General features: G+C 40.9%; 1 protein-coding gene across 7 annotated transcripts in view; it reads right to left on the bottom strand.

The window, feature by feature from the left end:
* Positions 1 to 26,231, bottom strand: part of PRKCD (protein kinase C delta) — a 64,587-nt gene extending 38,356 nt beyond the window's left edge. For 2 of the 7 annotated variants that reach the window (XM_082059651.1, XM_082059658.1), the window contains exon 1: positions 25,787 to 25,941. The gene's annotated coding sequence lies outside the window, so the exon portion shown is untranslated. Of the gene's footprint in view, positions 1 to 18,654; positions 18,790 to 22,538; positions 22,619 to 25,786; positions 25,942 to 25,966; positions 26,124 to 26,210 lie in introns of those variants that run through there. The other 5 variants (XM_082059652.1, XM_082059653.1, XM_082059657.1 and 2 more) reach the window with 5 other exon arrangements.
* Between the last annotated feature and the right edge of the window lie 346 nt (positions 26,232 to 26,577).

The raw sequence follows: 26,577 nt of genomic DNA, 5'->3' as shown, positions 1-26,577 counted from the left end.
TCTGGAGGATGAGAGCAGATCCAATTATTAGATGTGCATTGTCTGTTGTGGCTTTTTCCAGCTTCCACCCAATGCTCATCCTTCTGAAAACTGGAGAATAATTTAAAAATGAGTTGTTTGGTTTGTACATGCAAAACACTATACACATAGAGAAGCATAAAACATATTCAAGAACATCACTTAACAACATGGCAAGTCAGCCTCTGTGCTGTTATTTTATTGGCTCACTGCACTAATGAACTTACTGATATACAACACACCAACTTCAGTACTTAGCTAAAATTAAAAACTTTCGGGAAGAAAAGACATATGCAACTGACTTGCAATGGTACCCTTAGATTACCTACAAAAGTAAGTGAACACAAACTCTTTTGATAGCAGTTGTGCTCTCATGTCCCAGTGAGCCCACAGAAGCGATGGAGTATTCAATCCTTTTCCTACAGACAAGCTTTCCTGGCTCATTAGGGCCTATCATTTCCTCCATCAGTAAATGGATAAATGAGTAAAAATCTTGGTTATTTTCCCTCACCTTCCAATTATTTCTGACTTTTTGCTGTACAAGTTCTTTTGCCATAAAAGTTCTTCTTTATATATATTTTATAGAAAACTTTGGACAGAAAATCACAAACTGCTATCACAAATAGCACTTCCTGTATAATACCATGGTTGGGAAGCATACCATTAGGCCATGTTATTTCTATTAGATCATTAAGATAAAAAGGACGGCGTGTGGCTGCTACTGGCACAGAAAAACCCATGAGGAAAATGAAACAGCTGCAAACCACAATGTTCCTAAAGCAATAGCATAGACCATGTGTACAATGCTCTTCCCAATCTCCACAGGGCAATCCTGCACATATTGGACTGCAAGTGCCGCAGTGAAGCACACAGGAACCAAAATGCTCCTAGTGGTTCCAAATGCAAATGTTCCCACTTGCAATTAGAGAAGATCCCTTTCTCCACTCTCAGCATGGAAAGACAGCAGCAGAGTGGGAAATTCTCTTTCCACATGGTGTCATTTGTTTGAGTAGATCTACCCTTAATGGTCTGCCCAGTTCTGCCTCCAAATCTTTCCTCTGTGTATCAGCGCTACCCACACTGCCTTGATTCTTTCCCTCCTTGAATGCCAAGCAGCTCTTTTATACTATTTACTATGCAGCTTGCTTAATCACAGCTTACTTAATTGCCCCTGCGTTTTGTATATCTGAAATACCTATCACTTCCCTGTAGTGGCTGTATCCCCGCCTCACACGTGGAGACGGCTGAGCCCAGCGAGCAGTGGGTGCTGGCAAGGAGCTCATCTGGACTTTACAACAAGCCACATCTTCAGCCCCAAAGACTCCTTTCCACATTAGGGTTTGCAGCGCGCAGCTGGCCGCAGGATGCTGGCTTCTCCCCACAGGACTGCATGTTTACTTCCACTACAGCACTTTAAGTACATAAATCCTCTACTAATAGTGTGTGTTCCATGTTAGCAATTACTGCAAACCCACAGACATGGGATGTGACCAGGACTGAGAGGCAATTCACACAACTGAAAGGAGGTTAAGTAGATGCCCGTAACCCACTTCTTACAAAGTTATTCCGCATCATGGGTAATTTGAGAGTCCCCTGTACTGAGTAAACAAAAGTTAAATCAACATTTGCCCAATGAATTTCAGCTCTGTGGGAAAGAGCTGCAGACAGCTGCATTTCCAGCCTTTAATATAAAACCCCATTCTGCCCCCGGGGGACCATGAAAAAAAATAAATTACTCAGACCTGAAACACAGCTATATTGAAAAATCTGTTTGCTTGTACTGTGAAAAGCCTTCATTAAATATAGTTTTGTAAATATAATTTTTATGCTCCTGTAATGTATCTCCTTCTCCAAAATCCCATTTTCCAATTAGAGCATTAGGGTTTTCTTAACTGTTCTACAACTAAGTCCATCTCTAAAAGCACAGCTCTGAAACTTATTTCTGACAGAAAAATGTCAGAATTATAAAGAACAGCACTTAAAATTCATCTCAGGAAATGTGAAGGGAGAAAAGAACCTCACATGATTCTCTTGTAGCTGTTGGTACCCTCTGCTCATCTAAGATGTGTACTGAGAAACACTGGTTATTGGTGAGATGTGCACATATATCATATGCACAAAGATCAGACATCCTGAGGAAGAAGAATCATCTTCATAATTATCTCCCCACAGTAACATTTTGTACCTCTGAAGGTCTAGGGTTTTTCCAGTTGTAAAAAGTTATGAGAAAAATATTAACATAAAGCAATCATGATATTCAACATATATTCATGGACTATATTAAAAATTTGATGTAATCTTGACTACCAAACACATACTAACGACTTTATAGAACTATTTGCCTTGTTTTGTTAATATTATACCATGGATTACAGCAGGGTATAAAAAAATCGCGTGTAGTGACAACTTACACATCTCAAGCAAATGATACAGACTGTTCAAGCTGATTTAATTTCCTTTTCCAGAGGAACACTGAGAAAAGAAAATGGAGAATGAATGCCATGTTGCTGACTTCAGACATTACCCACAGAAACTATGCAGAAACATCTAGAACAAAGCCCGCATCTGCCCTACCATTCTTTATAGGACAAAAGGATACTTAGAAAATAAAGCAAGTTCTTCTTCAGGAAGAAACTAGAGGAAAAAAAAAGGCGAACAGATTCTTTCCTGTCATAGCAAATCTTAACATATTTTTCTAGCAACAGCATTCATTTACAGTGGAAGACTTACATTGGACAGACATCCAACTAGCATGAGCAAATTAAGAGAAACTGAAAATAATTCCTTTAACAAAAATGGTGCTTGTCGTCTTTTATCAACCCACATTAATGCATTGTATTAATCAAACAGCAAACTGGATTTGCATATTGACCTTTCTCAAAATGTTTAACATTAATTGAAAGTTTGAGTGCAGTACAGATGAGCATTGGTAGACTTGTATACATTGGGGCATTAGGAGTTGCAAGAGTTTAAATCCTTAGTTATTCCAGATTTTGTTACAGTTTCCCAAGGTTGTCACCTCTGAAAGACTCATACAACGAGTAACAAATACTCCAAGTATTTAGTACTGTTCTGAGGCAACAATGCATAGTTCCGGTACTGCCCAAGAAAAAGACTCTTCACCAACCTTGAAAGTAGATTTGAGCAGTTCTGAAGTTTTACTTTGAGTCTTGGAACAAAATATTAAAGTAGAAGCATTTTACACATTAATCTCGTACTGTTGCAGAATAAAAAAGCAGTTTAGGAGACTTGAGCAGTACTAGGGTAGAGTTGTTTCCACAGTCACTGTTTGTAACTTCCAACACCACCTTGACCTTTAGGATGAGCAAGTACAATAAAATTCTGGCTACCGAAGAAAAAACACCATTTAGTTTGTGCTTTTTTCTTGACAGGAAATATTTTTGGGCTCTTGGTTAATTCAAATAAACCTTCAGTATACTACACAATGGAAACATTAATTTCTGGACTCCAAACAGAAAATGGTAAGATTCTCCAAGCAATTTGCAGCAGCTAGTTTAAAAGATACAGTTAAAATTCTTCTAGCATCATCTGGTGATGTAACACAAAGAAATGGTTATTCCAGAGGCCCATGCAGACGCAGAGCTCAGTGGAACACAGTATTAGATTTATGATCTTTGTATGGGATAGTCAAAAGGACAAGGTTCAGGCTTGTGATCCACTTACGGCTGACCTCCACACCTCCACTTCTGTTTCCTATCACCATCCACCTACCAGAAAATGAAGGTGACCAAATGGACGAAGGCTTGTCTAGCAGCAGCAAGATGTCATTGTATCTAAGGATTATACTCTGAAGTCTTAAAAGTCTTACTTAAAACTTTTATTATTTTTTCCAAACACAATCAACAGGAAAAGTCAGTATTATACAGGGTGCTTCCAAAAGATGGACCAAATTTGTTATTGTACTGCTTTGAAACTGCGTCCATCATTGTGAAACACCATGTACTTTAAGCAAGGTGTCAGGACAAACAGTTACAGGTTCCTAACAGCAATTCCACCTGCTTTTGAGGCAATGTGTTACTGATTTTTTCATCCTGACTCTTACAGGAAGGCTAATCTACAGTCTTTCCATAATTTTGGGAAGATGTATTACACATACAGGTTAATTAATTTTCTTCCATGATTCAACAGGGGAGAACAGTATTAGGATTCCTCCTTGATCTGAGTCATTCTTGTGGAAACTCCAAACTTCCTCACTTACTCATAAACCAGGGAGCAAGAGTGCTGAGTAAGTATATAGCTCAGAATTGCAGAGACAGGTAATCTGCCATTACAAATACTTATTAAAAATTTCAAAGTCCTCTTTCAAAGCCCTTTTTCGGATCTGAAACAAAATCAGCAAGCTTAATTTCCAAGAGGCACTTCAAGCAATTTATAGACTGCCTACACAACTTTGAGATATGTATTTATAAAATTATAAGCAAGAATAATAGACACTTCTTTTTTCCCCCCAAATATGTTCCTTGCAAGGGTCCTGCAACAAATTTCTTCCAAATAGCCTGAAAACCAAAGATGATTTTACGATTATGGTAAAAGTAAGAAAATCTTCCAACCAACTCAAGAGCTATTTAAGTTATTTGGAGCTCACGATGTCAATTCCATACTGCAAGGATTATTTAAAACTCTACAGCAGCAAGCAAAACATAGCAAGAATTAATATAATATTATTTTTAAGATGGTATTATACAAAATGTACATACTGTGTCCACTTTAATTTCTTTCATAGATTTTCAATGTGAATCCTTGAAAAGCACTTTGTAACAATTTTGCTGGGAACTACTGTTGCTCCAAATGTTTCCTAAGAAAGATCATGATCAATGTCCAGTGGAGCCTGGAGCGATGGTAAGAGCTGTACAGGGGCTGGGCGGGTGGGTGTTGGAACCATCGAAAAGGACAATCTGTGGAAGAGCTGAAGAGCAGATGAATGTAACTGCATGTTAGTTTTGGATGCCAAGACTACATGCCAGGCTTCATGTAGCTGTTAATAGCACCTTAACTGACAAGTCCTCAGTTATGTATCTTACACAGTGTTCAGTAAAACCTATTTATCCTACAAAACTGCTACTCTGCAAAGCTCCAAGCTTCCCCTAACAGTATCTTCACAATAAATAAGTAAGACTAGATAAATATAAAGACTGATGGAGTGCGGAAATACCCAGAGAAGTGAAAAAAAAAAAAAAAGGAAATTAAAATATAAAGATAACTTTATTTTATGATATTATCTTCCTGATGTATTAACCAGTGTCAGCAAAGTCCATTTTAGGAAGAGTTCCTTATGTTCTCTACTCAACTACCTGGCTAGAAGGCATCTGAAGACAGTTGTAATTCAGAACAGGTGGATGGCAAGACCAGGCTTAAAACATGATCATTCTTTTATCTGTTATCTTACACACAAGGGAGGGATTATTTTGATACAAGTTTCACAACACCTCATCCAAATCCTTTACCTTGAGGAACACTACAGCCAAAGGTCTTTGGTTTTCATCCTGGCACAAATGTCCAGCTTGCCTTCGTTTCTGCAGGCATCTCCCAAATAGGAAACAAGGAGAAGCAGCATTCTTTCAGGTTCTGACATTCGTTGGACTCACTAAAACAATGACTGAAACCTCATTTTCACATCCAAAAATAAACAAGAACAGGGAGAGATTATATTACACAGCAGCAATCAGTGACTCCTGCTTCTACAGGGAGGGGGACGAGTATCCATAAAAGGAGACAAGGTCCCAAGTTGAACTGTACTGCTTTCCTTTGAGTTTGACCTTGAATGAACCACAACCTTGACAAATGCTTTAGCTTTTCTGGTCCTTAGTTTGATCTAATAAAGCAAGATATATGTACTTGCCAAAGTGCTTTAGTTATGAAGGCTTGCAACACAAACTATAATATTGACAACAGAATTTGTTAACATCAACTCAGCTCAGCTTTGAACAAAGAGCTAAATTTATGGCTCACATTTAGCAATGAATTTTCTAAATTCTAGATGAAAATTACTTATGTTGAGCCAATCCCACAAAGAAGACTTACATGGAAGAGCTTGTATTTTAAAATCCAAATTGTCAATCACAGCCATATCTACAAAACAACTTATCACAAGTCATCTAACCAGCGGAGGAATCACATCTACAGAGCCGTAGCCACTGGAGGCTTTGTGGCATTAACCAGCTGTCAAAACACAGTTCAGCTCTATGGGAACGCACCAAACATTCCCAGACACTCTGCCTGTAAGTTTACAAACACTCCATAAATAATGTTTAAGCATCTAACAGGAGAGATACGCTCCAACATTACATGCAGCGCCAATAGTGTTTGACTTAAGATCACCTAACAGAGATAAAGGACATACTAATAACCAGAGATCCTTAAGAATTCAAGATTGTTTCGTCACTGGTATCTAGTAGGTGAAATAAACATTTTGGACCACATGATGTGCAGAGAGAAGTCAGCAACGGTCAGTCCACAGAGCAAAGAGGAGAAATGTAGATACATAACGAATGACTCAAACATGTTCAAAAGCTATTAACAGAAGTGTTAGGACAGCTTAGAAAACTGCATGAGAACTGACTGCATCTGGTGGGGGGAGGGGGAAGCAACATGTGGGAGAGAAAGGTGAAGATAAACTTTAAAATTATTACTTTCACTGCTAGCTTTCACCTCTTTCAAGACAATATGTCTGAATCATCCATGGGACAGACTTGGATGGCCTGGATTTGGGGACAGAGACAGCACCTTTAAGATTTTTCCATTTCCAACAAACTACTAGAGAGTAGGACAGCAAGTTCTGGATTATCAGAGATTTTAGTCTGCTTATCTTTTTCAAGTGACAAGCCCTAATTAATTATATTTAGAAGAATTGTTTTCCTCTCATCACACCTGAGTTAGGCCTCGTCACTTCTAGGTTTAACCACTCCTTTTGGCATAGCTTACAGGCATAAATACTCCTGTGCAAGCAAGCTATGGGAGTGCATGGGAACAGGCATTTCTTGAAAACACATAGTCAACAACACCATGGACTGATATGATATGATATGATATGATATGATATGATATGATATGGAGTGGACTGATATGATACTAAACATTTTAACCTGGTAATTCCTAATTCCAAGACCTAGGAATTAAGGGAGGTTGGGGAGGATGGGGTAGGTACGACTTGGGAAGCAAGCACTCCATGATTTAAGGGAAAAAACAGCTCATGTGCAAGTATTTTGACCTTCAGGTATCGCCAACTTCATTTCCTGTGCTCCTTCCAGGTGGCAGCATCTCTGTCAGAATGCGTTCCTGGGACGACGACTCGTTGCTTCAGTTTGGCTTCTAAATACATACATCTCTTAGGAAGCAACGTATGCCAAAACACATGCCAGAACAGATATGATGGACACAATATCCCTGACTAGAATCCCAGCTCCTCAGCAGGTTCAGCAAAACCAAACTGTATCTATCATCTTTAAGCTTAGAGACTGTTGTGATGGGGCACTCCTGCTGCCCTAAGGGAGCAGAAGGAAAGGAGTGGTCCTGGGCTCCCAAGAGCTGAGGCTGTTAAGCCACCAGTAGAACCCTCTGGTGGCAGCGAGGCTAATTCTACTGTGCTCTGACACATGCACAGCAGGCACCAAACCACACCTGTATTATTAATAATAACCTATCTGCTGCTGCTCCAGGCACCGACCAACTTCACGAAGGACAACCAGGCAGCCTGTCTGCGGTCTTCGAGCCCTACACAAATCCCAACCCCAGCAGCTGCAGAAACTGAGGAGGTCCTTTGCTTTTGTTTTCTTCTTCATCTTTGTTCAAAGCAATGAGTGGAGAAGTTGATCTTTACCCTTCATCACTCATCTTCCTGGCTGCAAAACTCCCTGTTCAGCCTTGCTGTCTGGGTTCCTTCCCAAGCTCCAAAATCTACAGCTGTGGCTTCTAGAAGCATTTCTAAGTAGAGGAAAACAGACAAAGATTTTAAAAGTTAAACAGAAATAATAATAAAAAAGTATCATCAAACCAGCAGATCACTTTTGCTGTGGCCCAAGGAGTTCTACAAAGACTTGACACTTCTGGAACTTGAAGCTGATTTAAGTAACTTAGTTGACCCTGTCTTTATGCTGCACACATTTTATATGCAACACATAGGACTAGATTTTTAAAAGAAAAGCTTAATTTCAAAGGTACTTAGTACTCCCATGGAGGAATGTGCCATTTCCCGAGGCAAGGGCAAGATTGGAGAGCTCTGCAATTTGATGTTCCACAACACTATGCCAACGACAACACATTTCTGGGGGGGAAATGGTTAGAATAAAACTCAATAACATTGAGATTTTTTTTGAGGATGTTAGGAGTATTGTGAACAGAGCTGCAGTCATTTTCATTGCATTTGAAGTCTGTTGCTCATGCAAGAATTCTGCATGGACAAACTAACTTCAGCAGCAGTTCTTTCAGCTGATCCTTTTCTTCCATAAATGCTCCATTTCAAGACATTAGTCAAGGCCTTTTTTTTTTTCTTTCCTTTATCTTTTTGTGAGGGCAGCTGGGGGCTTTTTGTTTCAGAAGGAACAAAACATTAAAAGCAGCAAGCCAGATCTTTACGGTATTTCAAAATCTTCCACTGGGTGCTGATCGTTATTTGAACTATGGAATTTCATTAGATGGATCACTGACTCATTTCCAAACGTGGTTCCCCTTTTGCCGGGAAGCTGAGACACGGTGCCTTCTGAGAAAACACTGAGCAACTTTTCTGGGAGGTGACTGACACTCTATGCTTATTCCACATGTGTTGTTTGAATATCATATAACTATTTCAGTGTGACTTGGAGAAGATAAAGATCCATCTAAATACACGCAGTTTAGCCTATATAAGCACATACTTCTTTCAGATTGCTCCTCTTCCTCTGAAACTACATTTTTGAATAATGAGACAGTAAAAAGATATTATAATGCAGAAGTACTTAATAGGTAGTGCCTGTGTACTGTGTACTTATGCATACAATTACAAATAAAGTTATGACCTCTATTACCCAAATGATTCATTCAAAACAGCAATAACAGCCTCTGACACGAATTACAGGCATGACTGCTAGCAAACTCCACTGAAATTGCTCAACATCTCTGATTGGTATACATGTTTTCAGTTACTTAAAACTGTGTCTAATTTTATTCACCACATCGAAGCTCCACAGACTTGGCAGGTTTTCTGCCTCGAAGAGACAGAGGAGTTTCTAAAGTTTCACCTAAAACCTTCCAGCTCTTTATTAGGACATGGCAAGAAATCACCTGGAATGTACTTTGGAGACAAAGGTATAGTTAAAAACAAAGCATGAGATTAGCATCTTGAATAGATGAGAATGTTCTACTTTTCCTATAACAATTTCCTTCCTTTAAAATGAGCATAATTCCATCTCTCAATGACACTGTGAAAATTCTCTGAAAAAGCTTGCATTACTCTAATCACAAAATAAAAAAGGACAAGAAAATTACTGACACTATCTTCAGAGTAGTATAAGGAAGCACACAAAAAATCAAAAATAATATATCATTCCCACAGAATTAAAGGACAAGAACAACAAAACCCCCACCTTCCTCCAGCCTTCACATAATTTAAGGAAGCTACCACATAACTACAGACTGGCCCAGTTGAAGTTTGCATATTAGTCTTCATTTGGGCATTTTCCAACATTTCATAAACCCTTTTTTTCTGTTGGGCAATGGGAGACGTGATATACACCCAGTGTGTGGAACTGGCATGATTTCAGCCCAGTGGGTCCTTCCAGAGTGTCATAAAATACAAGGACACCTGTTCTACCAAAGGACAGGACACAATTTCTATCCCACTGTATTCCTTGTTCCCAGTGACCTCGTCAGGTAATTATCTTTATGAATGGAAATCTGGAAGCTTGCCACTTCAAACAGCTGCATAAGAAATGAAACTGTCCGCCAAGAATACTCACCTGTCATACCTGTCTTTCATACTTGGCAAGGATTTCATTCTGTCTTCTAAAACTCTGTGATAGAGACTGCATCTATGCTTAGGCAAGACACACAAAGTCACGTCACCAGAAGAGTATTTGGGATTTTTCCTTGAATACACAAGGTAGTAGATGAACAATGTGCTAACCTAGCAAGTCAGCACGTTTGTCTTTCTCAGGAAGCACAAAAGAACCATCTTCTTTCCTACCTGTTTCTAGTACAGCCTACACACAAAATTTTAACTCAATAAAGATAAACCCTATTAACTCAAAGAACAAAAGAAATATTTTGCTGACTCACTGTTTACCTCTTTTTCTGATTTTTCTTTGGTAGTATCTTCCCAGACTGTTTTGTTTGTTTGTTCTAGACAGTCTACAACTTTAAAGACATAGGCTACTGCAAATCTAAGTCCCAGTGACTGAGTCCTTCAGGGAGCAGGCGCAGTGCTTGAACCCACCAGGAAATAATAGCTGACAATTGAGCAGAATCCATCTAAATGAGCCATGTAGCTTGAAACTTTTTCCTGCTTTTCTAGATAAACTGTGCAGAGCCACAGGAGACAAGCTTTGCACATCGTAAATGGAGCAGCAATCAAACTGCACCACATGATTCTCATTCTCATGAGCACTCACAGTAAAGTCAAGAACAATTATTTGAAACAGTACATGTGTCTCTTGAGAAAGAAGCACAAGCTCCTTGCAACTACTATAGCTTTATCACACCTAAATATCCCAAACTTGGACAATAACTAGAATATGAATGACAGAAAAGCTGGAGGGCAGACAAGAGGGGAACACTTGTTTCATACAAAGCAACGCCATGTATCTTTTCCTTTTTCATAGACAGAGCCAGCTTGGAGGCAGAACACTAAATTATTAAAGCTGTGTCTTCATAGAGTAGAGTTAGGATTTAGCCATACATATAACTTTGCAAAATGAAGCATGTATATGCTTGCACTAATCTAACAGAGACCATTTTCAATTCAATTCCATAAAAAGTTATATTAGCCCCTGAGAATAATCAGGACATTGAATGTTTCCACAGGCACTGGGGAAAAAAAACTAAAACAAAACAAAAAAAAGTAGATTAAAGTGTATAGTAAAGTTTCAGCCATCAAACTCTGGAGCCATAACAAAGGCTTTATAATCTAAAAAAGATTAAATGGTTGCCATTTTAGAGTATTTCTGCAAGTTAGAGATAAATGAGAACATGGTAAAGGTCCAAAATATACCAGCTGAATAAAACCCAATCTGTTACATTTTCCAAGACAACACTCTGCTCTATGAACTTTATGAGAAAAAGCTGGTGAGTCTAGCCAACTTTTCCCTGAACAGGAAAACCCCAGCCCTGTATATCCATGGCAAGAGGAGCCAAAGAGCTTAACAAAGACCCTTTCAAACATGGGAAAATCTAACTAAGAGGGACAAAACGGCTACTGTGAAAGAACCAACACTTTCGTACCCTAATACATTTCCAAAGGTGGGGCTTTATAGGAATACATGACTTTATTTGCATACCCTTACACCTCACGCTAACGTCCTATCAGTTCTTTTAAAGTATTTCACTAAATAAAACAAGTGTAAACTGTGACAGACTAAATGAAGAACCATACACACTTGCAGATTGTTTGATCGCAGCACAGTTGCTTTGAATTTTACACCGAGTATCCACAGCTCCATTGACTTCACATTTGGAAAGGGAAAAACCACCAACTATAAGCAACTTCAGAATGTCAGCTCCCTGTACTACCTCCTGTATGGCCACCTACTGAACAAACACCCATTGGGAGGGTTAATACAAAATATCAGCAATTAAAGGAAAAATCTTTTAAGTTGCTCCTTTGAAGAGCTTCAGGCAAGCAAACTAATTATTGTGACAGATCCTGGAAACATCTGATTGCAAACTGCAGAGGACTTAACAATACACAATGGATTTTGGTCAGCAGGAAAAAAAAATGGGAAAAAAACCTCAAACACCCCCATTCCTTTAGGATGACTAAGAGACTTAGTTTTGTGCAAAATACATGTTACCACATCTCATTTTTTTCTCTGGAGTTCTATCATTCATTTCTGAATAGACTAAAGTTGCACATATTTTCAGAGAGCACAAAGCTTTTTGGAGTTCCGTGATTTGAAAGATTTCACTGCAGACCTTCTTTGTATAAAATGTCTTTTAAAGACAAAAGTACTGAGCTGCAGACTGCTTTTCAGCAAAGCACAGAAATAAAAGGCATAGGATAAGCGAGGGGAGCACAGGAATACAAAGTGAAAAAGCTAAAGATGAGTTTGAAACGATTCTGTGAAATATCTTCTATTAAGATTGATGTCACCAGAATATGTCATATGAAAATTTGTTTTAAAGTTCAGAATTTGAGGTTTCACGTTAATTTCTCTCTTGCTTAAAACAACATCAAAATAATGTTTTGCCATTTTCAGAGTTCAACAACAAAGGTTTGTTGTTGTTTGTTTGTTTGGGTTTTGGTATTTTTTGGGCACACACATCCCTTAACAGGTACCAACAGCACTGGTTAAAACAATGGTAGCAGAGAGAAAAAATATTGCTTTCATTAACATTTAAATCATATGGGCTGTCTGGCTAAAGTCAGGGAAATTTAGTTCTTGAAACTCAAGTTTGCAGCACGAAGTACAAATGTGAGAGTTTTCTTAACTCTATATCAGTGATGGTGTTACTATGCCACCTAAACTATGTCTGTATTTAGATTTTTGCAAGCACATCTACAGCAACAGAAAAACTGGTTTAACTGTTTTCAATCTGTTTTTACTCAAATATTGCTCAAAGTCTGGTGAGCCCAAGTAACTCAAGTCACTATCTAATTCCTTCCTGATATGCTGGGCTGTACAGTATCTGAGTACGTGGAGGCAAACCAAAGTCTAACAGCAACAGATAAACGTGGTTGTCTCTGCAACAGGAAAAGGCTCCAGGCAGAGTGAGGTACAGAGGTTTCTGGCTTTTGGTTGGGCTGTGGAGTAAAACAGTACTCTGCTTTCCCTGCTGGGTTAATTCTAGCACTGTTAGCACTGGCTGTAAGTAAAAGGATGAGGTTTATCTGCAATCCTGTCTCGAGCCCCTTGACACCTCTCCTGGGGGCAGCTGCAAGGCCCTTATGCTGCTGAGAGATCCCTTAAGTAACGTGCTGGCCACATCATGGCTACCAGTTCGGCACTTTCTGCTGACCGATAAAGAATGCAACTTTTCGATTTGCTCAGCTGGAACACCCAACCAAACATCTTAAAAATTATTTCAAAGTCAAAGCTTACTTAGAAAAAATCTTTTTTTAGTAGTTAGCAGCATCTGAAGACACAGAGCCTGCCCAGAGCATGAGTGTTGTGCTACAAAAAGCCAATTCAGAACTTAGACAACTCCAACACACAAATGAACTGAAGTTGTTGCATTCCATGTAAAGCCTCAGAGGCTGAAGAGGACAGGCTTACATCTAATTCGATCTACAACTTGTGGCTGCACCAAACATGCAACAGGGGCTGTCTGTAGCTTCCACCCTCCCCATTACCGTGTTCCTTCTCCAAAGGGAAAGGGTTCTGCTCACTGGTAACTAGAATACCCCCTTCTTGCAGTTTGTCAGATCAAGCACTTAGAAGATTCAAAAAGCAAAATTCTGTTTAGCTGATTGGGAAGATCTGCAAGCTCAGCCAACCCTGATCTCAGGTAAACACGAGGATGATCCGACGTTGCTATTCTGGTTTTATGCAATTGCTCCCAGATAGTCAGCATCAGAACACGGCTCTAAGCAATACTGAGCGAGAGTCTAACTTGAATCTGTGGAAAGATTAAATGACCCAAAAAAGCTTTTCCAGCTTATTTTCTGAGATGACAAAACCCTCTCTCAGTTACTCCGCTCATTTTCTCCCCATCTTATTAACAACCTGCAGGGGGACAAAATATGTGAATTCTTAATGTAAAATCTAACGTCAAGGGAAAAAAAAAAAAACCTCAGAAACTTTATAATACATCATTAAACTCTAAAGAATGCACACGAAAACCCACAAAGTCTCCAGACTATTTGCTTTCCCCCAGGATGTTGGCAGAAACATTTACCTCATCTTTGTTCCAGCCCTGATGCAGCATTGTACACTGTCAATTACAGGGGAGTTTCTCCAGTTTCCAGCAGAGAAGGGCTCAGGCCGCCCAAGGCTGGGAGTGGGTGTCGCTTTGCAGCACACACGGTGAGCTCAGTGTGGTCAGTCCTACAATGCTAGATTTGAGCAAAGGGAAGGAACCCGGATGGCTCAGCGCTTGCCCTGCATGAGATGGGGCTGGCAGTGAAGCGTGGAAGGTGACAGCCCCCAGCAGAGTCCCCCAGCCAGGCACTCACGCTCAAGCTATTGCAACAGGGAAAACAAGCAAACAACTAAAGAAAACATAATGCATTACCCATGTTCTTCTGGGCAAGGAACAAGCAAGCAATTTACCCAAGCTACATGACACATTAAGGGGTCAAGCAGTGACAGAACAATTCTGCTACCCAGTACACAAGTACCCTTGCTGTCACATCTCTTCAGAGTCCCACATCCAGCTCCAATCATTTTCCCCTGCTTCCCTCCATTGCTTCATGCATTGAGCACAGATGGTAGATAGAGCCTTGCTGTGGTGTTTATACACAGGCTTTAAAAGACTCAGGAAGTATAAAAACTGATGTACTACAAAGTATATACTTTTTGTAGCTTTGCAAATTTCCTAATAAGTTACTTTGGGAGTAAGCAATTCAGTAGAGGTATTATGTGTACTTCCAAAAGTAAGAACCTGATCAGAAGATCATAAATACGCTCTTCTTCATTTACTGGCTGCAACCTCATCCACTAGAACTCCAAGTAAGAGCTAAAGAATCACAGGAATAATACCAAAAGCACAGAGACACAAATAGGCATGGTTTTAAGTTGCCTTTAACTCTTATTAGGCAGCAGGGTGCTCTTAGTAACTAAAGCAAAACTAAATGCAGCAGAACAAGGATACATTCTTCCACCTGGGTCTGACTGGGACACCTTGCAAACAGCAAACATTTTCAGTTACATAAATCTGGCATCCTTTTTTGTGCTTTTAAGAAGATAAAATGCTAGATATGGCTGTCTTTTCCTTTGAAGTATTTGAATGCTCGTAGTACTGTCTCACCACAGTGTCTGAGAAGTGTTAAGTGAACAGCCGAGCTTGGAGAGCTGTTAATTCAAAACAGAGCTGTGGAACTCTCATGGTCTGTGTAAAGCAAACAAAGAAAACATCCCTCTGTTGAGAGACTCCCTCAAAAATCTTCTTAGTATTAGGATCAGCTTACTCACTGGAAAGCAGCACCAAGTGGTAAAAAAAAAAAGACCCAAACCATAGTACAAGTAGATAGTATTTTTATCTAGAATAGAAATGATGCAAAAATCTTTCCATAGGCCCCCCAAATAAGATCTGTTTGTCAGTGGGATAAATCTTCAATAAAGCAAAAAATCCTCAAGAATTCAAGTGTACCATCACTATGTGTGTGTGTATCAAAAGGGTTTAAAATAATTTAGAGCCTTTTCCTTACTGTCTGTAGAGGTGTACAGCAATTTTTTTCCAGCAAACGACAATCCAGTAATTGATAGTTAAATTTAAGGAACGGAAAATAATCTTTTTTTCTACTAACTGACTTACATCACAGTCACCGCTGAAGTTATTATCAAGTCTTGTAACAAAAACAGAAGAAAAAAAAAAGATACATTTTCTATTTGACTGTGTCCCTTTGACAAAAGTGAATGCATGCTATGGCATAGCTTTCAGAGTATTTTTAGATTATAAAAAGATTTCCATTTTAGGTCATTACAGCCAAAGAGCACTGCTGATAAGTAAAATCAGTTTTGTTATCCACCAGATGAAGCTCAGCTCGTTGCTGCTCTGATAATTAATTTCTCATCATCTATTTCTTATGGACAGAAGGGACAGACAGGTTTCTTCCTGGGTATTTTTCCCTGTAGAGTCCTAAATAATTTTACAACTTTCACCTATCAATCAAGTTGAACTTTGCTCTGAAAGCAGCAGCAGAACTTGTATCCATACAAGTGACAAATCAGTTTAAAGGCATTTAGAACGATTGCATTTGCATAAACGTTTGTATTTAACTGCATCAGTGTAAGAACTGACAAGGCTTAGCTATGATAAGTTGACTCAATTTGAACATGGCAAAGCTGCTGAAATGCATTTATTATAATGTTATCCAATTTAACTAAATATATTTTGGCCTAGCTACATTAAATACCTACATAAGACCTGATTTTCTTCAGGAAGCAATGGGGATTAATTGGCAAGTTAGTTATAATTGCATATTCTAGAAGATGAACTGCTAGTTCATCCCTATGAAAAAAAAAAGATCATTAAAGACTTCTCCAGCTTTTTATGCAGCATTAAGCATTTACCCACAATGTAAAGCACTGGGAAATGCAGGAAAAGCCCTGTCAGTGTTTCAGCAGCTTAGAAAGAAAAAAACAAACAACACAACAGTAATATTTTGTTGTTCTTAAAGTATGTCAAATTATGCTCCAAGATCCAGGAAGAATTGTCAGCCTGACTTTTGGTTTCAGCACTGATACACATACTTCTTACAATTAAAAGAAATAGATTTAGCCTATTTAGAAATGCAGTCATTTATACATAAAAAGATGTATCTGTATTCCCATAAATATGTACTTCATTTATGTTTTATTTATAATTATATATTCACTAAATGCACAAATGTGCAAATATATGCACTAAATGCACATATTGCTGCAAGAAATTAGCAGGTCCCTGCTTCAAGGTTTTGAAATTAGGCTTACACAATGCAAAGCTCTAGTGACAGAGAGATTGGGGTCACAGTTATTAACCAGTAAGAGAATAAGGAAACAAGGAACAGAACAATACACAAAAAGTAGAGGAGATTGAAACTAAAAGCGGATTTTGGTCACAAGAGGTCTTTTGATTTGTACTTTTCTCCAGATAGGACACACAGTAAGAAAAAAACTCAGCATAATGAGAGACAATAAAAGGCTGGCCTGTTTTGGCTTCTCTTCCCATTCCTTAAATACATACCTATATAAACTTCCAAGCAAATAAACATTTCTCTTTGCTTCAACTGCCACCCACTGGAAAATGAAAGCAACATTAATTCCAAAGTGCAATGTCCTAAATGGGTCAGAAAACCAATCTGACAGATACTGGTACAGATTTCATTAAAGCTCTGGGATTGCCTTGAAAATCTTAGTGGCACTACTAGAAGTACACAAGCTTTCAAGTTAAACTGAAACAGAGGACAAAACACAGCAACGAGCCAGAGCTCCACTTCTCCCTGCCCCAGCGCCGGCCTGTGGATGTTTGGGTTTTATTGCCGAAGTTTTGGAGAGGAGTCAGAGTCCACGAGCACGAAGTGAGAGTAATGGGGCTGGCAGCTGCCCTCTGACAAACGTGGTGCATCGCGTAGCCCGGCAGTTCTCATCGCTGCTCCTGCTGCTCTCCCGCTCTGTGTCTGTGCTCATATTGCTGCTCTCCTCCACTTGCTCTTGCCTTACAACAGCAATGCACCAACGTCCTGGCCAAAACAGCAGCTTGGGCATTCCAGCTGTCCCTCATCAGCAACCCCCCTGTTCCCTTCTGTGGACACACGGGGTGTCTGTGGTGCAGATTCAGTAACTTAAATCTTTTCAGTAATAGAGCAATGTGGAAATGCTTGCTGAAAAAAACAGTACGGGCTGCAACTGAGCATTATCATCCACTTAGATGAAAATTGCTCTAACTTTAGACAAAATAAACATATACTTTCATCAAGAGTATCTAGGATAGCATCTAGGATGGGACCAGACTGCTATCAGTGGTGTCCAATGACAGAATGAGGGGCAACAGGCACAGACTGAAGCATAGGAAGTTCCACCTAAACATGAGGAGAAACTTCGAGGGTGCCAGAGCCCTGGAACAGGCTGCCCAGAGAGGTTGTGGAGTCTCCTCTGGATACATTCAAAACCCACCTGGACACATTCCTGTGCAATCTACTCTAGGTGAACCTGCTTTAGCAGATGGGTTGGACTGGATGATCTCCAGAGGTCAATTCTGACGCCAACCATTCCGTGATTCTGTAATATGAGGTATTTGGACACAAAAGCATGCGTATCACTTGCCATGACAGCAGTGTAACAGCAGGTTGCACAAATGCAACAAGACTCACCCTTATCTGGAACAGACTGTCCCCCAGACACGCAATTCTGGTGAACCTGCACTGAGGCTGCAATGGCTCAGCCAGGAAAGTCAGCAATCACAGCCCAGACCATTGGGCAAGCAAACCTGAATGATACAGATCCACCCTGACTTGCCGGAGAAAAAAACTACCTCTATCAAAATGAGACCAAATAAACGGGGAGAATTAAATTTCAGAGAACCTTCCGTATTCAAGATATTCTCAAGTGCATATGCGATGGAGCAAGTTTTGCCAACAGAATAGCTACTCTGCAATTATGGATGAGCTGAGGGGTATAAACTGATTGCAGATTCCCTCACTTTAAGTGTCTAAGGAAAGCACAGGAAGGCAAAAAAGCCCTAAGAAGCTAATACAAGCTCTGTGGGGATTAACAGACCTGTAAATCCTTTGGTCCAAATCACACTTTTCTTCAAAAATATCTGTAGAAAAAAACAAAAACAAAAACCCACCAGGAAAAAAAACTGGCAATACTTCTTCACGACATTTCTCTTCTGCTGTTGTAAAGGTGGGGAGTCCCACAGTGGAAGAACTTCAGTCACACAAGAGATGCTGCTTTCAACAGGGCCAGGTCAGGGCCAGGATACCTGCCAAAATTGCAATACTGCTTTGAGCTGTATCTTCCTGCTCTCTGGTATCCCAACAGGATTTTTTCTAGGCAGGACACAAGTGCTGTCTACTGACCCCCAATTTTATCTGTCCTCCCCTAGCCCTTGATCTAGGTTTGAAGGAACAAGGTAACTGCAGATGCTGAAGTCTTCTTTTTAGCTGAGAGAACGCGAGAAAATGTGTTCAAGAGCCGATGGCTCACTGCTTTCAGATCAAAGCAAAACTGGACACATTTTAGCTCTTACGTTACCTGGAAGAGTTTAGGTCCATATTAAGAAGCTCTTGCCCATGGGATGCTGCTGCTTAGACAAACTTGTCAAAACAGAAATCATTCAGCTCCTGTTAGTTATTGAGGAACAGAAGCAAATACAATGCGAGAGAGCTTGCATGATTTCCTGACAGACAAATCTGCTCTGGTATTTGGCAATCATCATCCCCAAGTCATTAGTAAGAATATTTGAGGTTCAGTGAAGGCCATAGTCATCGGCCAAGACACATAAGGAAACAGCTAAACTCCTGTTGACCAGGAGTTCAGAATTCACAGCTCAGCACAAACGCAGCAGTAACGGAGCAGCACACCGGGTGGGAAGAAATACAATCATCATTGCTCAGGGAGTGCAAGAACTCGTCTATCCAAAAAAAAACGTTTCTTTCAAAAAACCCCATTTACCAATAATGTTGCAATACTGATATCCACCAATAGCATCTATAATCAAATTTATTCCTTCACATGCAGACATACTTGTATGACTGATAGTTTCCAATCTTAGTTTTTAATTTAATCTATAAAAAGAAGAGAGTTTGTTATCAAAACAAAAGATCCCAGCAGCACCTACTTGATGAAAGAAGCCATCTGTGCTCTTACAGGAATAAACATGAAAAAAGATATATATATATATATTTATTTTTTTAATAAGCAAGAGTAAATCTTACTTTCCCAAGTATTTTCCAGTAAAATATTCTGATACACAACCGTGTTCTTCAGCAACTGAAGTATTTTCCCCAGCTCAACAGGCACAAATAAAATCAGTAAGGTAAAAACACACTCGTTTTGGTTACAGTCATGCCAGCAAAATGCATCCACCCATAGGCATTACAAAACATACCATAAAAATCTTGAGATAAAACATACAGGTCAGTCAGTGTCATATTTCAAACATGACAGTCTTTCAAAGTTATTGCTCTATGTCTATTTACCTTAATTTTCCTTTAAGAGCATATAATGGGCCCTACTTGCAACTGGCTGGACCAATTCTAAATTCCTACCAATTTTTTACACAGAGAGCTTTTTGAAAAGAAGGGACTGTTTCTTTTATGACAGAAATAGAAGATTCCTCTTTTGTTCAAACAAGAATCAAATATAGTCTCTTCTTAGAAAAGCACTGTTCAGCCATCAGAGTGTTAGGAACAGCTACATACACTACACTTGTACTCACTGGGGAATTTCCCAGGAAAATCAGTCCGCAGAAGCCAAGCTTAACCTTGAGTTTGGCTGCTACACATTTGTGATCATCTTTTCAAGTATCTATCTACATGTTTAATCTAACCATCTGGCTCCAAGTTTAAAAAAAAAAAAAGCTTTACTATCACAAAGACAAGCCTGGTATCACAACCAAAAATCCTTCTTCCCTTAAGCTGTGCCTAATATTGAATATTGATACATTCAATGCACTGATGTAAATTAGATATAATTGGTATGACAAGGAAACAAAGCAGTACTGACTAAACACTCAGATTTCATGAGTTCCTTAGGTAGAAAAAACTTATACTGCACTTTCTCAAGAAAACAGAGAATATGATAAAGAATGAAATGTACAAACAAGGATTTTATTACATCTCTAATAAATAGGTGTTGATGGGGAAAAAAAAGAATTTGAAACACCCAGAAAGTAACTTGACACTTGAACGCTAAAAAAGCATGCAATTTTCTCTCTGACATCTCATCATTACAAGGTTGTCAGACAACAAACAACTAGGCTGAACCAACACAGGTCTAGGCTTTCAGCTCCAAATCAATAGCATGCATAACTTCATAGCTCAAGGGTGGGGAACAAATCTGGGGCTGAAGTTTAGATTTACTGCGTATGTTTCAAGATACGCTGTATTTATAGCGGGTAGCCAGGATTAAACCGAGTCTATAAATACTTAAATAATTTATGAGGCTGCAAAAGACTAAACATAATGCAAATCAAAACCACTCATGCACAAATGTACATCCATTTTAGAGGTTTTCAGACAGCCAGGGGATGAGAAACAGGATACTAAACTGACAATTCGTCTAAGCCCAGTGAGGTGGAAAGGCCTTTGGCCCCCATGCACCTCTTCAGAGAAAAGGGGCAGCTTGACTAAGCTGCTGGGAAGAGCTGGTTTTAGCAGGGTCTCCTTGCCATAGACACATCCAACACCCACGGCAATGACCCCTTGACCACTATCCGCTCTCCCGGCAGCAATCCCGGTCCCGCTCTCACCACCAATGGGTGAAAGTGAAACCGCCTGGTTACACTACAACCAGCCAAGACCTGGCTGATGAAACTCTCTTCCCTTAGCTGTCAGGCAAGTATCATACAAGGGTTAAATTCTTAATGTGCATCAGTTCCATGAAGTTATCTGTGATGGTCACTCCCAGACTTTACAGACGATGTTTATTATTATATGAATACCACTGTGCTTAAATATCCTTAAGTAAACTTTTCCAGATAGAGCATTACACTCAATAAAGAAATTACCAGGAAGCACGTTAATTTCAGTAAGAGGATACCATCAAAAGTATTCTGTGGTTCTATGCGCTTTCTTAGCTTGAGAAATATTTTTAAAGAATTGATTTTATGGCCTGCCTCTTTGACTTGCAGCTATTGATACGCATCTGTGCTGCATGACTCCCATCTGCAGGAACTGTCAAATCGATCATCAATCAGAAAAGAGCAACAGCTAATTTAATAGGTCCAAAACATAGCTTCAGGGATGTCTGGACACCTTTCTGTCACTGAAAGGTAGACATAATGTTCCACTTGCATAAATTTTCATTAGAAAATGAGAAAACTTGCACCACTCTCACCAAGGACAGTTTGCGATGCCCCCAGCTTTCTTGTGCCAGATCTCTCATTTCTCACCTTTCCTGGTGTCTGTGGTGACAGGAGCAGTTCCAAGCCACAAAGGCAGCAGAGGCAGCCCACTGCTTCCTACAGAGCAGACTTTGCAAAATTACTCAAATGTCATAAAAAGCTAATGGAATAGCTCTGGCTTAGTGAGGTAATGCCTCCTTAAGAAAAAACTCTCTTAAATGTAGAAGTAACTGCCTTTTAAATGAAAACGTAACACAAACCATTTCAGCGTTATTTTACCAAGGCTGTAAAGAGCTCTCCCAGCCTCATCTCTGTTAATTGCATCTTTGCAAAGCACAGCCAAGAGGATGGGGAATGATTACATTTAATGTGCTACCCAAATAGCTCTGAATGGGCACAAGCAGTTATCCTCCTTTCCCTATTCCTGCTCATCCTTTGGCTCCACAAAAAGCTCTGTAGAACCAAATTCTGCACTCAGATTATGCAGGTAAAGGAAGATTCAAATAAAGATGACAAGTTTTGTCACGGAGCAAGGAAAAAAATTTAAAACTACTGAAACACAAACTGTTTTGGTGGTTTTTACGCAACTTTTGGACAGAACCTGATAACCAGGATGGAGAAGCTGCATTAATGCAAAGATAATTCCTGAGTAAAAATCACATTACCTTTCTCATCAGCGGATGATTAATAGAGGAATTTGGTTCATAATGAAGCCAGCCAGCCCTCAGACTCCACTGGTATATCCCTTCTTGTCATCTTTCACATTCAGCTCTGACTCACCTGCAACAAATATTTCAATCCCTAGCCCATCCATTTTTTCCTCCATCCTTTTTAAGTAAGTTTATACTTCATAAATGTAATTTGTGGGATGGTGGACTACGGATACACAACATATTTGTACTGCAGCACAAAAAGACATGCCTGAGTTACCTTTAGTGAATTTCAATACCTGTGTCAATGAACCCAATACAGGCACATACCTCAGTGCTGGAGAACACCTGTCAAGTATTTATACTGTACAGTCCACACTGAGGCTTGTGCCACCGCAGCTTCACTGTGGATTAGCTGGACCAAAGCAAATTTTGATACATGCACAGGTGCTACAGTCCCACCTCCAGCCCTGGTGCAGCTGTGGAGCCAGAGGTGGTGACAGGGTTCCACTTTTTGGGAGCAGTAGCCGGAGCTGAGCCCCAGCTACAGATGGAAAACACATCCCCAGGGCACAGGATTTGCTCCTCTGCACAGACAGAGTGACAGGGACGTCCTTCGAACAGACACCAGTAAGAACGGTTAATTTAAACTATCAGGCCCTGAAGCATTCAATTTGACAGGAACTTTTAATTGTAATGTCTGTGGGTTTTAGACAACCAAATAAACTCAGAGGACTGAAAGCTTCTATACTTGTCCCAGGACATCAGTTATTTTAATAAAAGATGTCCACTTTCCAGGCTTTATGGTTATTTCTGTGATCTATATAGCATCAAACAGCCAAGTTTCCTTTGAAAGAGTCTTCTAAAGATTTCTATTTAACAAAATTAGCTACAAAATTTCGAAAGTTTTCTAGTTTAGAAATAGTTTCTAAATTAAAAATAATTCGTTTACAGAGTACCTTTTCAACTATGCTCCGCGGTAAAAAAAAAATTCAAATTTATTACATAACACTTTTTCATCATTCCATTCAATAAGAAAATTTAGACCCTACTGTATAATTATGCCTAATAAAAAGACAGGTTATAATGAATGAAATGCAAAATGGAAGAAGTTTGAGAATGAGCTCGTCTCTGGTCAGAACAGTATGAGCACCTTCCTGATCAATTATCTCACACACATACACTGAAATGAATTACTTTACATACTCATAAAACATACACACATCATAGCTGTGTAACAGAGTATCATTTTCTATACTTTTGCATCAGCCACTGAGTGGCAGCAATTCCTTCGTAGCATGAAAATTTCAAAGTACTGCTAACTCTTAATTCTTGTATGCTATCTCTAGATTTTCTTATGTTTAGCATTTCACACAACCATACAAATAATGCCTAGAGAAATACTTTGTTATATATTTCACTGTTTAAATTATCAAAGCTTCAACAGTTATGTACTTCATTCTGATAATCATACTTCCTTAGAAGTTTGCTATATTAAATTTTACAAAGAGAGAACTTTCAATAAAACTATGTGGATCAAGGAAATGGGAAATACCAGCATTTAATAATTTCTTTAACTAAAGCACATACCTGCAATTTACTGTGAAACCCAAGGTGAGGGTGAGAAATTTTAAAAACAAATGATCTAAATCTCTGTTTTTCAGCCTTGTTCCCTTTTTTCCTCAGTATTTGCAGGTTCCCATAGCAGTGTCTTGTGGTGACTGAAATCTATCAGTCCAAAGACAGATATCTAATTTCTTATGACAGCAATTTTCAGGAACTAAAATGAACAGGAAATACTGCATATACAGTTTTTTGAAACGACGTTTATGAATTATTGCTTAACCACTTAAGAAGCACTTCATAGTCTCTTATTCAGAAAGCTGCATTGGTTATATTTGGTTACAGCTTCCTACTTGATCGGTACAATGCCGCATGACTATTTGATAGATAGGAAACCAACGAGGTTGTTTGCTGGCTTATTACACTGATACTAGACTCATGACGGTATGAGGCCAAGGACAATAAAAGCTTTAAAAGAAACTAAACACACAAGTGTATCCAGGACTTTGACAAAGACTATTTGTAGAGATGTTAAACGTTTTAACTCTGGCTTTAAACAAGTCTCTAGAACTAGGAAAAGATCTAGCATGAGAACCGACTATCCCACACCTGTCTTGTCTGCATATTCAGTTCTGACCTCGGAAACACAACTGTCAAGAGATGGGACATGGGGCAACATTGTTGCACTCAAACCTCCTGCAAGAGCTCCAAGGTCCAGATAAACACTCTGCTCTGCACTACTTAAATAATCTAGAAGTGAAGTGGTGCAATAGTCAGAGCCCACGAATAAACAGAGGTCAGACGTAACCACGGAATGCCATAATTCAATTATTTTAATACTTCATACTCTAATGCAAACAAGGAATTTTATAGCGATGAACTGAAAACTGGTTTTTAAGAGATGCACGCCTGGCATGTTCACAAAAGCAACAGGCATTCCTGCTCCTTCATGTCTTATTGTTTCTCGTAATTCAGCTGGAAACTCGACCGTTCAAAACACCGTGCATTTTATCTGCTACAAACTCTATCATGATGGAGACAGAAACAGAGGATCAAGGCGGCTGGGTAAAAACAAAAGTTAGTTTCATCAAACTTGGTATTTCTGCTACAAGGAAACTCCGTGCCTCTGTCAAGCACCACACGGATCTCGTTCCCTCCTCACATGGGGCACAGCCCTCTACCCCCGCCAACGCCCCCGCGGTGCCTGCCCGGCCCTCCGGCCGCGGCTCGCACACCTTCCCTGCTCACGGTCGCGCTTCCCCGCGGACCGACCAAGCCGGCCCCATCCCGAGCAGCCCCGAGCTCCCCGACGGGAGGTTTCGGCAGACGAACCCCGCGGCCGGGCCGGCCCCCGCCGCAGCCCCCGGCCCGGGGCGCGGAGCCCAACATGGAGGCGCGGCTGAGGAGGAAGCCCCGCGGCAGCCGGCGCCCCGGGCCCGGAGGCAGCCCCGCCGGGAGGCGCTGCCTGGCCCGCTCGCCCTCCCCTCACATCCCATACGCCGGGACAAACTCCGGAGCGGCGGGCTGAGCCCGCTGGCGGTCGAACCGGGCGCCCGTGTCCCCGCCGGGAGCCCCACGGAAGCCGTCCGGGCCAGAGGGAGCCGTAGCCCGTCTCGCTTCCTCATTCACCCCGGGCCAGGCGGGGCAGGAACTGCCGAGCGGAGGGAGCCTCTGCAGCAGGGGCAGGTACCGGCACTCACCCGCGTCCAGGGAGCCGTCGGGGACCGCGGCCACCACCGAGTTTCGGGCGCTGTCCCGAGAAAGCGACTGAGTAAGCGACTGAGGGAGGGAGCGACCGGGTCCCCTCCGCCGCCACGGCCCGGCCCGGCCTCCCCGCGCTCGCTCCGCCCACGGGGCGCAGCTGCGGGCCGCGCGCTCACCTGCTGCCCCGCCCCGGAGGTGCTGAGGAGGCGCTGATGGAGGTGGCGGTGCTGCCGTCCCACCCGGGCGGGAGGCGGTGGTTGGCGGTGCTCTGTCACTTCGCTGCCCGGCGCGGTCCCTTCCCCTCCCCGTTTTTTGGCGTCCCCTCTCACGTTCGAGGCCGCTGCGTGTGGAAACGCCTCAGCCTTCGCCTCCGCCGCAGCCCGCGGAGCCCTGGGCTGGCCGGGCGCCAGCGCCGCGTACCTTGGCGGGCGGTTTGGCCGGAGGGCCCCGCCGCTCCCTGGCGCGACGCCGAGGTGGGGAGGCCGCGGCTGCAGCGGTGTTGGTGCTGCAAGCTCTGGGCCGCGTTTGAGACGAGGAAGTTATTTAAGGTTTTTTGTTTGGGTTTGGTTTTCGGTTTTTGTTTTGTTTTGGTGTGGCTTTTTTTTTTTTTTTTTTTTTTTTGAGTGTGTGTGTTTTGGTTTGTTTTTTGGTCTACTTGTCGTCGAGACATGAAGAGCATCTGGGTTTCTGGGTCTGAGGAGCTGGAGCTCAGCTGTTGAGCGCTGTGTGTCCCTGCTCAGTGGGCAGCAGCACCCGAGTTTCATCACCTGTCTGCCATGCTTTCTCT

This window comes from Streptopelia decaocto (genome assembly GCF_964273445.1).
Source record: "Streptopelia decaocto genome assembly, chromosome: 8".
Classification (NCBI taxonomy): domain Eukaryota; kingdom Metazoa; phylum Chordata; class Aves; order Columbiformes; family Columbidae; genus Streptopelia; species Streptopelia decaocto.
The sequence above is the reverse complement of the archived record's forward strand: the minus strand, read 5'-3'. Positions and strand labels throughout refer to the sequence as shown.